The sequence below is a fragment of the Rhipicephalus sanguineus genome, chromosome 6, assembly GCF_013339695.2.
Source record: "Rhipicephalus sanguineus isolate Rsan-2018 chromosome 6, BIME_Rsan_1.4, whole genome shotgun sequence".
NCBI lineage: Eukaryota > Metazoa > Arthropoda > Arachnida > Ixodida > Ixodidae > Rhipicephalus > Rhipicephalus sanguineus.
In genome coordinates, this window is record NC_051181.1 from 177,038,853 (window position 1) to 177,057,106 (window position 18,254).

An 18,254-nucleotide genomic window follows, 5' to 3' on the forward strand; every position below is an offset into this window, starting at 1 on the left:
ATAAGCGCATGATCCATTTCCTCAGGGTCTCAGTAAAATTGCAATGACTTATAGCGTAGTGGGTTCTTCGCAAGTGCACTTGTATTGGTTGCCAAGGAAGCCCATAAGCGCATGATCCATTTTCCTCGGGGTCTCAGTAAAGTTCTTCCCCCCCCTCCGTCTCTCTCCCACGTCACTTATGTTATACAGCATGACGGGCGAGGGAAATAGCGACCGGGCGTCACCGAATGCAAATTACATAACTTGTGGGCCGTTTAAACCTTCCAACCCATTACACAGGGCTGAGCCATAATTCTTCATCGTCGTCAGTCGTCGCGTCAACAAAGTGCACATATGCCTTACAGACCTGTAGCTGGTGCCTCGCTTCTCCGCCGGATGACGAATAATGGCTTAGTAGGCGCTTCCCATCTTCACAAAATTGTGATTTATGGCGTAGTGGGTACCGTTCTAGTGTACTTGTATTGTAGCCCCAAGAGAGCTTACAACGGGCACTAGAAACGCCGCTCTTCCAGCTTTCGCTGTGACTGTGCTGCGGTATCAGCGCAGGCCTGGCGTTTTTATACTTTCTTATGTCGGCTACTTTACGCCTATTGATTAACCTCGAAAGCTCCGCCAGCTCTATTTTGTCTGTTGCATTTGAGGCTTTCATAGCTTGACGTTTCTTAATGAGGTTTTTCGTGTCTTGGGATAGCTTATCATTGTCCTGTCTAACGACTGTACCCCCGACTTCCACTGCACACTCCTTGATGATACTAGACAGATTATCATTTATTGCGTCAACGCTAAGGTCGGTTTCCTCAGTTAAAGCCGCGTACCTATTCTGAAGTGAAACTCTGAATTCCTGAACTTCCCTCTCAGAGCTAGTTCATTAATCGGCTTCTTGCGTATCAGTTTCTGCCGTTCCTTCCTCACGTCAAGTTGAATTCTAGATCTTACCATTCTATGATCACTGCATCGGATCTTGTTAACTACTTCCACATCATGTACAATGCCCGGGGTGGCCGCACATTATGAAGTCTATTTCATTTTTAGTTTCGCACACGTGAAATACAATGCAAAATGCGGCTCCAAAGTGGTGCACGCAAGGTTTTCATGTAGCGCCATGTGGCAACATGTGATGCATTGAAAATTCGGACGAACGCCTTTTTCAAACGGCATGCCCATCGACATCATGCTGGGGGATCGCACACCATTGTGGTAGGCTGAGCCGTGCTTTCAAGAAGGGAGAATTCGATTTTTTTGTCTGCTTCAACCTCTACCCCCCTCCCTCCCTTCCCCTCGTTCAACGTCATTGTCGCGAAACTCGCTTGACCAGGCAGGGTAGGGTAGCCGTCCCGACGGAGGGACAATCGTAGGTGCGGGAGCAGGTTTTTTTCACTCCGACCAGCAGAATTCTTCAAGTGCGGTGTGTGGACATGTCTGGTGGAAAGTCAAAATCGTGCACGAGACGGATACGCCGCAAGATTCCGGCATTGTTTGGCAGAGATCACCGCAGCGAGAAACCAGTGACCCCCTGCTTCCATGCTGAACTCGCTCACCCCATACAAAGGCCACGTGTTCACTACTGTTACGTGTCATCAGATCTTTGTTCTCTTTTTATCGCGTATTTCTATTGACCATCGTGGTTTGTGTATTCTGATATGGTGGCGCTTGCATTTTTTATTCGCTCGTGTTTTTAGCGATCAACGGGCAGGACGTGAGTGGTTTTTATGCACGATTCCTTTCGGTTACTATCTTACCTTTAGATTAGGAATGCGTGCGTGTCTACCTTGTTCAGAGGTAGAGTTCATGGGATCCTGTGGTACCGCTCGCAATGTTTTTCGCGTCGCCTGCAGCAGTTTATCCATCTCTTTGACCCTTAGGTTATCACTGAAAAAATTGCAATTTTCGCTTAAAGGATAATTTAATTGCCAGTCATGTGGTGCGAATGCCTACCGTTCCTTGGGGAATTTAATAACCGTCGGGTAGGGGGGGGGGTGCTCCTCTGCTCATAATTAGCTCACAGCGTATACACAATCTTCTAGTCTAGTTGCCACTCTTAATCTCGAGTTTTCGGCAAGCGCCTAACATTATCTTGTTTCTTCGGCCCGTCTTTAATCCTACTTTAATGCTCCCTCCGTTTACATCTCCAGAATTTTTTCGTGATTCGGCACGTCGTTACTGAAAAGCGCGATATCGTCCGCAAAACGCAAAGTAGCTAAGATATTCTTCGTTAATCCTTATTCCTATTTTTGCCTGTTCTAGTTCTTTCAATATTTATAGTGAATGTGCCGCGCATAATGTTGAAGAGATTGTAACTCTTCGCATAGGCGTGCACACAGTGGGGCAGGGGGGTGCCGGCCCCCGTAGTCACCTAAGAAGAGGTGGGCGCAAGGTCTGCCAAACACATTAACTTAATAGGGAGGGGGGGGGGGCTCCGCGATGAACCTTCGCCCCCCCCCCCTCTGAAGGGCAACCCTGCTCACACCTATGATTTTGCGCCTGACCTCATTCTCGATTAGAATTGTGCTGCTTTTTTTTTTTTGAGGAATACGGTGGCTGTGGGGTTGTTTTAGATGTTGGCTACGCTATCTATAGATGTCTAGGTATTCTTTATGGCATAATTATTCCGAAACTGCTGGCGTGTGTTCATATCTGTGAATAAATTTGTGTTGATCACCTTGCAAATGTGTTGCTCCTTAATTTCTCAGACGCATGCGTAGTTGGTGCAGCAGGCCTTTCATCAATATGGCTGAGTTAGAGACAATATTGACTTTCGTTCTCGGCCTTGCACGGTTCGACAGAATTGTGGGTCTTAATCGCACACTAAGATATCAGTGGAGCAGTCGTTCTAATTAGGAAGCACTTTTCGAATATGGCACCAATGGTAGTCGATGAATGCCGTTGGGCCGCGAATAGTCTATTTTAGCGCTGCTGACTTACAGTACAGTAACCGCAGTAATACCGAACTGCCGTGGTCGGCACGCAGCCATTTTACTTTATAAACACGTGTATCAGCCTGCCTGATCAAGTTACTTTACGCATCGAGCAACTACCGCCTGTGTCCCCATATAAACTAGCTACGTGCAGACCACGATGGTACAGTACTACCGTACTAAACGCACGGTAATCCACCACTGCTAAAACATAATAAAGGATGTAAACGGGCACGCCGGAGGCTACCAGACGTCGGAGGGCCGACACAACGCCAGCATAGCCTGGCATACATAGGCCCAATGACGGCATGCCATCATCGGCTGAATAACGGCAGGCCCGTCTCGTACTGACGCTGGCTAGCCCACGTCGGCCCGAAGCCGGCAAGCCCGCATCGTCCGAACGGCGGCTAGCCAACGTCGGGCCGATGCGGGTGAAAGTAGCGCGAGCGTGGTTTGCCGACGTGGGGCCAATATTGCTGCCGTCATTTGCCGACGTTGAGCCAAGATCGGTCCAATGGCGGCGTGCTACCAGGGTAGGTGCTTTGAATTTCCAAGATTTAATCCATGCAATGCAAGAATTCAAGAATTCAATGTGCCCTGTAGAAGTATTAATTGCATACCTCATTTTCCTCTCAGTTATCGTTACACAAGAACTGTTCAATGAAACAAACACCTGATCTGTTTTCTCAACAAACTCAGCCATGCTTATGGCTTCTGGTGGTAGAGCATTAAATGCTATGACTGCTTCTATTGCTAGATAGACACTGTTGCTGAGCACCTGAGAGGCCCACTTTACTTTCATGTTACCACATGTACTTTCATAGATGTGCTCTCAAGTGAATTTGGGTAGGTATTTTTGTTTCAGTTGATGTGTTGATTCATACAAAGTCTTAATATGCGCCCAGGAAGCAGGCTTATCACCAATAGAAATATTATGCTTCCTCAGAATGTTCCTCATACATTTCAACAGGTGGGGGATGTCACAAATTAAGGAAATCTTCTTCTTATCATTAATAAAGAAAGGACTGTCAGGGCTCACACCCAGTGTCCTTGCAATAACGCAAGTGCTGCTACCCTGGTCACAAACCAATGCTTTGACTAAGAGGCCACATGCCTTTAGCTCAATGATTAGCTATTTCAATTACAATAAATGGGGCGCTGTGCGAACTGTCCCCTCTCCTGTCAAAAAGGCTACTGGCTGTATCCATTTCTTCGCTATCCGAGAGACCAACACAAGTGCTGCAGTTTCCGCTTTGCCATTTGGTTTTTCTCTAGCATTATAACATATCCTTGTAGAATGTCTTCCTTAGGGTCATACTGCAGATTTCTTTTTAATGAAACTTTGTCGAAAATCAGGCAGCAAGCTCCATCTTGAATTTCCCAATTTTTTTGGCTTTTATTTGACTAACTCGCGAATCTGAGGCAGAAGACCTGTCTTTATATTTACGGCCGACAGCCACGTCCTTCAGGACTTTACTGTGGGAAGACTTAGTACTAGTCGTGTGCGAATATTCGAGTTTCGAATTCGAATCGAATACTACCTAATCGAATAATTCGATTCGACTTTCGAATAGGTAGTATTCAAACCTTCTAATAATTCGACAGAACTAATATCTAAAACAGGACAGAGGCCAATGGTGCAACTTGGTGAAAGCGGGGTGGCTAAAACTAACGCTGACGTCGTTACAATAGGCCTTTCGTTAATACTTTCACCGATATCCTGGTTCGAAAATGAGCACATGTTTACTTTAGAGGAGAATTATGTTATTTCAGCACGGATAAAGCAAAGGAAAGTCAAGAAAAGGGGCAAGCCCTTCTGAACTTCGCTTCCAGACTTCTTGTATATTTCGGCCGCATATGCCGCAAGGGCCGTAAAAGATCCCGACTTTGACCTGCGAAACCCTTGATGATTGGTTTCAGATGCGAAAATTTGTTCACGCTGCGCAGTGCCACGGCTGCACTGACCACTCGTTCAGAAACTCCGTTCTATCAGAAACTCCCGTCGTTTCGGCGTGCAATCAAAACGCTGCTGTGAACGGGCGAAGATTTTCGGGCCCAGAGCACTCATGGTGATGGAGCACAATAACGTGACCATTGTCAGATGAGTTGTATTGCACGGCCATAGGAAATAAAAAGCTTTTTACTGTACCACCCTCTGTTACCCATTAGGAAGTTAAAAATGGGCTGCTGACTAGTATGGTGCCTCTTCTATCAACATGGTTGCACGCCCATAAAAGCTGGAAAAAGAAAAAAAAAAGACTCCCGAACAAGCGCGCAAGCGGTCACCACGCCGTAGCTTCCTAGATTTTTTTGTCTTGCCGTAACTGGCGGTGCACGCTTCATTACTATTCGATATTTTCGGCCACGATTCGGTACTATTCAATTCGAGATGAAATTTCACTATTCGCACATCCCTACTTAGTACCTTTGATGGATATTTATATGCCTCAGGGCTTGTAAAGTAAAGACTGAGGGCAAACTGTCTAGGTTGCATCGGCCATCGTCTCCCATGTTTTTTCAGTGGTTGCAGATGCATTTGCACTCTTAGAATTTCCAAAAAGTCCTTCTTTAGGTACCTGCCTGCTTCAAGAAGAAGCTGAGCATGAGATGCAATTGGTTTCTTGGACTTTTTAGGTCTTGCAACAATTTGATGGAGGTGGGAGTTCTCGTCGCAGTAGTGCTGAAGCCTCTTCATATAACGTGGAGTGAGCACTTTCCGGGCCCTGGTCCTGGCTCTTGGGGTTCCTGGAAAATCAAAAAGCCACATCACTAATGTTAAGTGTAAGCAAGAGGCTTTAAAACTTACACCTTGGTTTAAATGGTTTGCTAAGTTTGGTACACTAGAAACACGTACATTTGTATTTTAATGCAACGTATTATTACCTTGAATTTTGTGTGCATCCTTTACAAAATTTGCAAGCTATGCCCAAATTGAAATACCAGGTCAGGCTAGTGTAAAATGCTAAATTGGTATTTTTGCATGTTATGACAAGAAAATAAACACAGGAAAAATGTATTTTTTGTCACACAGCCACGTATATGACTGGTGAAAGTAGGCACGCACCCAGTGGTAGATAGTAAAACGTTAAAACAAAACTGCATTTATTTATTGAAAGCATCCATTTAATGTAATTAGCTGTATCATTAACCAGTTGTAGTGCCAATATTTATATACGGGGGATGTAGGCGGGAATATTTCCTTTTTGTTTTGTAGAACGAAGGCACACTTACTGGAATTACTATGTATTGTTGCATTATTCTTGCTTTAATAATAAGAAGAAAACGTACTATGTGTAGTTGGTGCTGTTCGCAATGACTCTTGTGCCCCCTGGGACGCTTGCTCTTGTGTTGGTGGAGAGATATTGAGGGGCACTGGAAAAGAATGCTGTATATCACTATACCAATTTAAGCAGGAGCAATGGCATTGTGCTTTATTTTTGGAAAGCTCCCAATTGCTGGTCTCACGCCTTGATGCTGACAGTTTCGTAGGGAGGTCGGGGAAATCGTGGTATTCTGAAAGTACACATCATTACATTAATTCTATATCCGCTTTAGAAAAAAAACACATCACATGAAATACACACTTTCAATGAAGTAAACCATGAAACTTACCATGTATGGAAGCAGCGAAACGATACTTCGACACTTGTTACATAAGAAATGTTATTCGCGAAACCACTGCCGTTGCAGGGTGGAGGGTATAAAATACTCATCAGGCAAACTTTGTCACAACATTTAGATTTTATAGTGACTGTGACACCAAGAAAAAAGATAAGAGTTTCTGAACAATTCCGTCAGTCCCAAACACACACACCCCTACATTCTGGCGAGATGGGTCTGAGATCTCAATATCGGTGGAGGGGTATAAGACCCCCAGAGACCCCATTAACTTTAAGCCCCCATGACTTTAAGCACTGCTGATGATAATTTAAATGTTTAACACAATCTAATCATTCATGGAGAACCCCAAAGCACCTTAACGTTCTCTTTCACCTAATGCGATTAGCATGACGTTCAATAATCATCGCTGTTCGCGCCCCTCGCGGATATAAAATCTCTTTTAAAAAACTTGTGGTCGATTATTAGAAACGCTGCACGCATAGCCACTTCAAATTGCTTAGGCGTCCTATTGCAAATCGCGCACAATCCCTTTAGGTACAGTACACCGAAATCACAAAACAGACGTGTCGCGTGTGCGAGTTACACGGCAATGCAAAGCTGACACAGAACAATACATGGTTTATGTATTCGTCATTATATCAATATATGAGTTGATGTAAAAAAATATGTCAAAGAAACGACGACGGACCATTGAACAAGACCATAACTGACGCGCCGGTTTACCTGTTTACCGTGCACAATCAACAGATCGGCTCCATGAAAGCGTCAATTCAGTGGCTCATAATTCAGTGGCTTGCGAAATGAAGCAAAGCAATTGCCGCCGAACAATTTGAACGCCAACGGCCACGGAAAAGATTAAAGTGGAAAATTTGGATGACACTTCAATTACAAAGTTGAGCTAAATACAATTAACTCTCTAGCCCCTAGCAGGGCTTGCGCAAAAATTTCTTAAAGTGGAAAATTTGGATGGTTGAGCAAAAAACTGTAAGATAGCCGACCGCTAAAACAGGAATCAGTTAGCTCCACTCTGCGCGCTTATCGATAGAACTCGCCGCGGTGGATTTTTTCGTCCTTTGCGGCGACAGCTACAACTTGAGATTTTCCGGGGCCTGGTTCTATAGCTAGACAGCATTGTTTGTGATCCGTCTCGTTGGGGTCGTTCTTTAGTCCGCCAGAGTAATGCGTGTCGTCAGGCTTCATTGCAAGTGATCGTTTTGCGCCACTTTCTTTCCGTGCTACGCATTCGTAGCGTAGTATCATGTCATCGGCTCGCTGTTGCCGTGACTGCCTGATCTTTTTGCGGGACTTTCTTTCCATGCTATGCATGCTATGCATTCGTAGCGTAGTATGTGTCGTCGGCTCGCTCTTGCCGTGACTGGCTGAAGCAGTGTCACTCGGTGTTTGTGAAAAGCAGCCTCCGGAGGGAGAAACCCCCTGCACTAAGCTTCGTTTCGTCGTGAACTTGCCTGAGCAAGATGGCAGCGCATGACGCAGTGGCACCGACAAACAAAGCCTGTGGACGACGCTCCTACGATCGTTATAGGTTTCAGGTGAGTTCTGCCAGCGTCTGCCTACGACTATTTTCTTCGCTTCTCGCGTAGCTTTGCCGCTTGTCTTTCTGATTTTCCGGTTGCACGGATTTTGCTATCGTGTTTCTATAGCTTGGCAACCACTAAATCCGCACTGGACTATCCAGTAACCGAGTAAAACGGAGTGGCGCGCGCCAGTATCGCGTTTCCTTGTTCCCTATGCCAGATAAACACGAAATTGAGAGTTCAATTCGCGCTGCAAGCCGATTGTGGTGACACAGAGAGCGACATTGCACCGTTTTTGAAGAGTAAGTAAGCTCAGCTAATGAAAATCAGTCTAATGCACCAGGCCTCAACATGCCTGATATTTAGAACATGATTTTGGCTCCTGAAATTCTAGAATTTACTGTTTCTTTCCTTTACTTCTCAAACACTGAAACACTTTTATTACGTATATACTCGCTGCATATTCGAACTTCTCCCGTGTGTGTTTACGTACGTGCGTGTATGTGAGTGCGTGCCTGCTATGAAACTTTGCTGTAATAGGCTTTGTAGCATGGCTTCATTTGACTGAAAGAGTGGTGGCTTGATGTTATGATACTAAAAATTATCATGCAACGAAGGAAATGTGAGTTCACGTCAAATTTGTTTTTGCCACAAACTGCATACGACCATAAGCTCATCCTCCTGTGATCCTTGCTTTGTCTAACGTGGTGTGGTGTTAGTACCCAAGAGTAAATACAACTCCAGCTAGTAATAATGGGAGTGAATATACTGCACAAACGCTATGTTGCGTGGATAATGGATGCCTTCGTTATTACACCACCCGTGGTTCAGTTAAATTTTAGTTTCAACACAAAGATGCAGTGTACAGTGATGTTGTGGGCAGTGGAAGAAAGTCCTTTAAAATAGGCTTGGAAGCGTTACGCTGCTAAGCCCAAGGACGCGGTCTCGCTTCCTGACCCCGGCAGCTGCATTTAGATGAGGGCGAAATACAGAAACTTCAATGCGCTTTGATTTGTGCTTTTTGAAGAGCTCAAGGCACTTCAAATTAATCCGTCTTCTCCCACTATGTAGCACCGATTAATCATATCGTGGCTTTCGCTCATAAACCTCTACCAATTATTACTTCGTCAACACACCTCGAAATTTCCCTGTATCATACTTGAATTTCATCCGCCATCGTCTGCAATGAATATTCAGCACTCTTTCTAGCAAGATACCACATTTGACATTCCTTTACAATTCACCTTAGTTGACCCAATTTCGTACCATACGCAGCTGTTGTTATTAATATGTATGTAAGCCACTTCAGCACTGTTCCTTGTTCTTGACCGCTTCTCATCACCTCATTTGTTTTAAGTACATGTGTGCAGCTTACTGTGTTGTAGCAGGCTGCGGCGGCTGCATTTTCGATGGAGGCGAAAATGGTTGATGCCAGTGTACTTAGATTTAGGTGCACGTTAAAAATCCCAGGTGGTCGGAAGTTTCGGAGCCCTCCACTACGGCGTCTCTCATAATCATATCGTGGTTTCAGGATGCTAACCCCAGATATTATTATTATTAGCTCGCGTGCTGCACAGTTTGCCCTACTTTGCTCCCAACCCTATCTATTGGTCAATGCTGGCTGGTGGGTTGTCCTTCCCGACAAATGGAAAAACTAGACCTTTGCCTGTTGATATATATCTGAAGAAAAGAGGGGTGCGTTAGCCTTTAGAATAGCTGCACCTTCGCGCAGCAGTTCTGAAGCCAGACACTAGAAAGGCATGCTCACAGTGACGCGACAGAAGGAAGGCAGTGAAGGCAAGCCTAGTCTTGTCGTATATTCGCAATATTGCGTGTAGCTGTATGCACATTTTGCCGTTTCCTTCTTCTTTAAAATAATAATAATATTTGAGGTTTAACACCCTAAAAACACGTTATGATTAAGGGACGGCGTAGTGGAGGGCTCCGGGAATTTCAGCCAATTGCGGTTCTTTAACGTGCACGTAAATCTCAGTAAAGGGGCCTCAAACATTTTCGCCTACATCGAAAATGTAGCCGCCGCGGTCCGGATTCGATCACGCGATCTTCGGGTCTTCGTTAGAATACTGCTGCCATGTCATACAGGGTTGTTATTTAGCCAATACATATCTTTTACGAAAAATTCTATGACAGTCACGCTCCAGTCGTTTTGCATACGTTCGAGGTGGAAATATCTTACGGCAACTAAAATTAGATTGATGAGGTTGATTAACAAAAGCTCGTTAACTAACCTTTATGTATTGACTTGTGGGCAGTTGTTTATATTAGAAATTTGTAGTGCGTGCCAATTTATGGCGTACCCATTTTTCAGAAATCATGAAGGTGTTACGTAACTGCAGACATTGTGAAGTTTTTAGGGCTAAATCAAAAGTGATAGCGCCCGGCGCACATAAAACGCGGCTTTTCTGTTACATCAGACCGGAAATACCCGTGACAAGGAAGGGAAGAAATTTGAATGAAGGTGCGTCGTGGTCGCATCTTTTCGTGAAAACCGCAAGTCCTCTCACTTGCGATGGCGGATCGCCTTAATTTTGCGCATAGTGTTAGGTGCTTATCTGTTTCCTTCGAGATGCGCGCACCAAAAACCTCAAATCCGCAACATCAGCCTTTTCTTTCTATGTCGATATTTTAAGAATGAAACAGATATGTACCACACATCGCACCTATATAATAAGCTGTTGTGTATTTCGGAATGCTTGCAGATTTTCCTGATGATTCTGCTTCGGCGCACCTTCATTAAACTTTCATCACCTCCTTTTGACATGTAGCTCAGAACTTGCGTAACAGAGAGGCCACGTTTCCTGCGCGTCAGGCGCTATCAGTTTCCATTTCGTCCTTGAAATCCGACGATGAATATCTCGAACTACGTGTAACTTTCGCGATTAAAAAAAATGTGTATGCCATAAATTGGCACGCACTACAACTTTCTAATATAAACAACTGCCCCAAGTCAAGAATCAAAAGTTAATTAACGAGTTTTTGGTAATTAGTCTCTTCAATAAGATTTTAGTTGCGGCAAACTATTTCCGCCTTGACATAGAGTACGTGGGCAAGAACATCTTAACGGTGACTATTATACAACTTTGATAAAAATATGTATTGCCTAAAAAAATGCCCTTTTGATTGTACGGAGGTTATGCAGTGGAAACAGTTGCAGCTGGCTAAGAGACTAACAGACCCTCCATGTGCAGAAAAGTTAATGAGTATCCCCACTTTTGTTCATTGTCATGATATTTCATGGAAATTTGTGCATGAGCGCTGCCTTTATCAGAATAAGAGGTGATGGAACTGTGTCATCATGTCTTGTATTTCTGCTCTTGAATATTTCAGGTTGCTTCAAGACTGCACATTGAAGCTCTGCAGCTGCACTTGGCCAGGCAGCCTCCTTGGAAACTTGGTGTCTCGAGAAGAGAAGACATATCCAAGAATTTGGAATAGCCACGCATAAGGGCTCGTCTTGAGTGGCCCCGAAACAGTGCAACCTGCTGTCCTTTTCGCCAGAATGCCACCTGACATAGTCTGGGAACACGACACTGCCAAGCTCACGCGCGCAAGCTGTGTCACCTATTGGAGTCCTGTATCTCGGAAGACTACATGAGAATGCTGTACTACATGAGAACTACACATGTTGCATGTTTTGCGCTGTATGCCACATAAAATGTGTAATGGAAGTCACAAAGAAATGTTTGATGGTTGGCCATTGATTTCAATTCATGAAACCTGACTGCTGGCTATGCCAATATTTATGCCAGGTCTAGTAGATTGAGGCATTTGACTGTAGTGAACGATATTAGTGAAACTATTGCTTTGCAGATCTCACTTATTCTGACGGCTCTGTGTTTCGCAGTATTTCAGGAGGTGTTTCTGTATTTCAGTTTTGTACAGAACTCTCTACGACCGCTAATTATATAGGTTAACACGGCCACTATATATATGTCTAACAATGGTGGAAAGGTGGCCAACGACTACACAGTACTTGCAAGACGTTCTGCCTGTAGTTTAGGGGCTTATTGATAAACCAATAGCTTGTCATTACAACCTGCACATGTATGAAATGGCATGAAGTGTCTGAAACCCGATTGAGAAAGTAATTTTTCGAATGACAGAAATTTCAGCTTGTTCATAGCAATTCATTGTAGAATGAAGGCATGCCGACATCAAAGAGAAAAGATACAGACAAGCCAAACGCGAGCGTTTGAGCTGTCTTCATCTCTTGTCTTTCCGTGTTGCATGTCTTACTTTGTTCTGTAATAAACCATTTTGGTGTTTTACGCGGGGCATGACAATTATTGTGAGACTCATCGATATAAACTTTGAGTTTAGTATCTTATTTCCCGCAGGGCAATCGAGTGCAGCGCTTTAAAGTTGCTACAAAACCTTTTCCCGGCTCTCATGTATCCACCACTATGTTCCTCTTTCAGTAATTGATTAATCATTCGACAACCCCGGTGGAAGCGTCTTGTCGAGTAACAAGAGTTTGTGCCACCCAGCCTAATTTCGTTGATTGTTAGATAAAAACCCTATTCCCTCTGCGTTAAACCTTCTTTTCAAAATCTTGATCAATTTCTATAAAACTTCATTAGTTTATGTGTATTTATATGCTGATTTTGAATATGCAATTAGTTTTCTACTACTATATGTCGATTTGAATATATCAAACATTTCATGTGCCATGTCAGGCGCAACATGTTTTCGTAACCGGAACGAGTTACAAGGTAAGCATATCGCAATATTATGAAAGAGGACTGCATGCAACAAAACCCGGATGCATGTTCTAAATCTACTTAACAAAAGTTATACTATGCTGAACATTGACGAGTAAGTGTATATCTAGCTGGTGCTTCACTCACGAGAGTTCAGTATTACATAACTTTTAACTCAAACGGGTTTACAACAAGGGTTCGTAGGCGGGCTAGCGGGTTCATGAACATTATGACAGAACAGCGCAGTAAACTCGTTTAAAACTGTTGCATACTGTTTTTATCCCGTATTATGGCGATATGTTGATTCACTTTGTAACTCTCCAAGTTTGGAAAGGCTTGCTCATCAAGACACATCAAATTTTTATGTGTTAAAACTGCGTTTTCTTCGAAAAAGATAATTGCATATTTGAAATCGCCACATAAATAGACCTAAAATCAGCAAGTTTTATCAATATCGACCATGAAAAAAAATAAACGCATTATTTGTTGCAGAGTGCCTCCTCGAGTACCACGAAGTCGTGACACTGACTCCTGCCGAAGAGTCAAGTACACCACTGTCCTTAAGGACAACGGCGTCAAAGGAACCCTCGAGTGGGGGTCAGCGTTATCATTTAAGAGGGGTCACCCTGATTACCTAGAGGTACTAGCGGGAAACAAGGGGTAGTCGCGTGGAATCCTGCGTTGGGAGTACTACATACTCTATCTGCTTGTGAAGAAGACAGTCGTTCATCTGAAGAACGAAGGGAGTCGTCTGACACCCCAAAAGGTCATGTGTAGCAATGCGATTACCATCCAAAGGTAGTCAGTACAGAAACAGTTTTTTTTAACAGTGTAGAGGTGCGTCTACTTCTGATTGATTGCAAGTCCAACGCACTGCGTTGTTAGCCCAGCTCAGTTCCTTTAAGACTTCAATATTGTAACCTTGCAACGTTCTAATTACATGCAGTATTGCGCGGTGATATTATGAGCCGTTGGTACTAGCGCCAATATTTCAGTGTTCTTCGCTGTGACAATGCGTTTGCGGTGACTCCGTGCTGAATCGGAAATATAGTTTCAATTGAAACATAATACGCAACTTTGTCACCATATGACCGCGTGCACCGAAACTGTGGCCTCTAGCGATCCTATACTCCTACAAAGCCCGTCAGCGAGGCGGGCAGGGTACACGAATTAGAACTGGTATCGAACAAGCGGGAGAATGATTCTCCATAACCAGGGAAAGCCGCTCAAACGGGGAATAAAGCTTTTTCACGAAATGTGTGAGCCCGTGCGATCAGTAGTGCCGCTATTAAGTGGAGATTATGCGAAAAAAAAGAAAAACAAATCAGCGACTAAGAGGCAACTAAAATACTTCGGATACTGAGACACATGCAGAGATTCCGTTGTGGCACTCTCCTTTATTGTCCAAGGCAGCATATGGGCCTACTCTTTTTTGCCAACTCTAAACGTGGATTTGCTACGTTTTGATAAGCTGGCGAGAGTGCTCACTCGTAGAGACTTCAGCGACGCTACAACAAAAAAAGGTCTTATTTATAAGTTACAATTTAAATAGCATGTTCTTTTTTTTGTACAGAGTACTCGCCGGGGAACAAATATATGGAAACAAGAATTATGATTGTTCCAATTCTCTGCTCACCTGTGAATGTTGGACAAATTAAGATTCCCCATGCGCAGTCGTTATATACGACAAAGCGGACGTGAAGCGTATTCATTTCAGAGCTCTCAAAAAACAATGCCACGAAAAATACTTGGACAGGTCATTTTTCCGGACTGAAACGTTTTGATTTATAATGCCCATCCAGTTTCTTAGTGCATTTCACCAGTATGAGGAATAATAAAAATAGGTACTTAACTCTGAACCAATTACACTAGCCATAATAACAAAAATTCCAAATAGTTGCCTAAAACATCGGCCTGCTATGCCACGTGCATACCTCGTTAAGTGACCCTTCAACCACATGTGTCCTGCAGAAATGATCCTATACAATGGTCAATTGAAATCCCATTAAAATAGAAGACTGGAGGATGGCAAGAATTCTGTTCTAGATGCTTCGATTTAGCGTCGAAATAGGGTACAGGAGAAGACTGTCACAAGGTCTATCTATCTATCTATCTATCTATCTATCTATCTATCTATCTATCTATCTATCTATCTATCTATCTATCTATCTATCTATCTATCTATCTATCTATCTATCTATCTATCTATCTATCTATCTATCTATCTATCTATCTATCTATCTATCTATCTATCTACAATATGTTGTCGTGTGTGTTTCTTTTATGTCAAGACGTACTTTGGGGTTAGGTAGAGAAGCTCGCGATCGCCTTCGATTAACCTGCCCGAAAGATTTGGTACGTCGGCCGAAGCTGAGCTGTTGGACAAATAAATAGATATCGGCGAAGATGTGTTTCTCCTTGTAAAATACAACTGAATCTTTATAGGTCGAAGCTCGTCAGGTAACGAAGTTCTCGTTTCAAGCTTCAATCAATCAATCAATCAATCAATCAATCAATCAATCAATCAATCAATCAATCAATCAATCAATCAATCAATCAATCAATCAATCAAATTTTATTTTTCTTTCCTTTGAAAGAGAAGGAGGCGGGACTGAAAGCCGCGATTACGGCTTGACAGTGGTCCCTGCCTCTTTGTTTCTTGGCATGGCACAGCATGAGGGTGGATACATGGTGTGTACATTGTGCATAGCGCACTGTTTACAATACTGTTTTTCGGAAATACAGTAAAGGGTACATTTCAATACAGAAGAAAAGACTACACAATGTGCTCTAACGAAAATATGAAGTGACACTGTCGAAATAACACAATTACAAAGTAAAAAGAAAAACTCAAACATACTTAAATGGACACTTGCATTACAGAACAGAATATAGTAATAATTTCATAATACACAGTTAAGAACAACGCACCAGTGCGTGTAATATCCGTACACTTCATTAAGCCATTGTCGATAATGTGACGTGGTTTATTGACGCGTCTTCAGGGAATGTCAACAAGCGTCTAGAGTAGGGCGTCGGAGAGCGGCGGGCGTCAAGCAGCCAAAACCCGGGCAAGCGCGAGCTGGAGTCCCCTGCTACTCTTGACACTGCGGCTTGCTTGCCTGCTAGCTTGCTCGTGTGTTTCTTCGTCGTCCTCTCTTCACTACATTGGCCCCCGGGGAATAGCGGAGCCATCCTGGCGACTTAAGGCGTTGACAAGATAGCGGGGTCATAATATGGCTTGATCCGAGACACGTGGACGATTTCTCGGCCGCGACGGCACAAGTCGTCAGATGGTGTCAAGGGCTCGACCTCGTAATTGACGGGAGAAGTCTGAGCAAGAATGCGGTAGGGGCCGTGGTATCGGGCTAGTAACTTGGAGGAAAGTCCAGGAGTGTTCGGCGGTACCCAAAGCCAGACGAGAGCACCTGTCTTGAAAGCAGCAAGAGGTCCGTCGTCGTCGCGCCTAAGCTTCTGGCGACCTTGGTCTTCTGTCGTAAATGAACGGGCCAACTGTCGGCAATCTTCTGCGTACCTGGCAAACTCGGAAATTGGGCTGTACTCACATGCGTCCGGTGTGTAAGGACGCATGGTGTCCAGCATGCAGGATGGCTCTCGTCCGTATAAAAGAAAGAACGGTGAGAATCCTGTGGCGGCTTGCGTAGCAGTGTTGTACGCGTATGTCACGAAAGGAAGAACGGTGTCCCAGTTGGTCTGGTCGGATGCCGTGTACATCGTCAGCATATCCCCGAGAGTGCGATTAAATCTTTCGGTTAGGGCATTGGTTTGTGGATGATATGCGGTCGTCATGCGGTGAACGATATTGCACTGAACGAGCAATGCTTCAATAGCTTCGGACAGGAAAACACGTCCTCTGTCGCTCAAAAGTTCGCGCGGGGCGCCGTGGCGCAGGACGAAGTTGCGTAGTATGAAAAACGCAACTTCTCTGGCTGTTGCTGTGGCCAAAGCTGCAGTCTCTGCGTAACGCGTGAGGTGGTCTACGCCGACAATAATCCATCTGTTCCCAGAAGTGGTCGAGGGAAACGGGCCGTATAAATCAATACCGACGCGGTCAAACGGACGCGCCGGGCACGGGAGAGGCTGAAGTGTACCGGCTGGTCGTTGGGGTGGAGCCTTTCGTCGCTGACAGGCGGTACAAGTGCGGACATACTTGCACACAAATGAATACAGTCCGCGCCAATAGTATCGCTGACGCAGGCGGTTGTAGGTCTTGAGAACGCCGGCGTGAGCGCTTTGCGGGTCGGTGTGAAAAGCAGCGCACATTTCCATGCGCATGTGGCGAGGTATCACAAGGAGCCACCTCCGACCATCAGACGCGTAGTTCCGCCGATAGAGGAGACCATCTCGAATAGCGAAATGGGGCGCTTGGCGACGAAGAGTTCTTGAAGCGGGGTAAGCTGATGGATCAGCCAGAAAGTCGAGCATGTGGCAAACCCACGCATCCTTGCGTTGCTCCAACGACATGTCTGCGACGTCGATTGGCGACAAGGAAGCTGATGGGGAAGCTGTGTCGGACGCTAGCGGTGAGCGGGAGAGCGCATCAGCATCAGAGTGCTTGCGGCCCGATCGGTACACAACACGAATGTCGTACTCTTGCAGCCGAAGCGCGCAACGACCGAGGCGTCCCGACGGATCTTTCAGCGAGGAGAGCCAACATAGAGCATGGTGGTCCGTGACGACGTCGAAAGGGCGGCCGTAGAGGTACGGGCGAAACTTAGCCAAAGCCCAAATTATGGCAAGGCATTCCTTCTCAGTAACCGAATCATTGCACTCAGCTTTCTTGAGAGTTCGACTCGCGTAAGCGACGACGTATTCTTCGTATCCCGGTTTCTTTTGAGCCAGTACTGCACCAAGGCCGACGCCGCTGGCGTCAGTATGGATTTCCGTTGGCGCATCAGGGTCAAAGTGCCGAAGTATTGGAGGCGATGTCAGTAAGCGCCGCAGCGTTTCGAAAGATGTGTCGCACTCTCTTGACCAAGCAGACAGGCCATTAGAAGTTGTCAAAAGATTGGTAAGAGGGGCGATGATGGAAGCAAAGTCGCGGACAAATCGGCGAAAATAGGAACACAGCCCAATGAAACTTCGAAGCGTCTTCATGCAAGTGGGCTTGGGGTATTCGGCAACGGCCCGGAGTTTCGCTGGGTCCGGAAGAACGCCTTCCTTGCAGACGACGTGACCCAGTATCGTCAACTGGCGCGCCGCAAAATGACACTTTTTGATGTTGAGTTGAAGACCAGCTGAGGTGAGGCACGTCAAAATCTCACGCAGGCGGACAAGGTGAGTAGGGAAATCCCTAGAAAAGACTACGATGTCGTCGAGGTAGCAAAGGCAGGTGTTCCACTTGTAGCCGCGAAGGATGTTGTCCATCATTCGTTCGAAGGTAGCGGGGGCGTTGCACAATCCGAACGGCATGACGTTAAACTCGTAGAGTCCATCAGGAG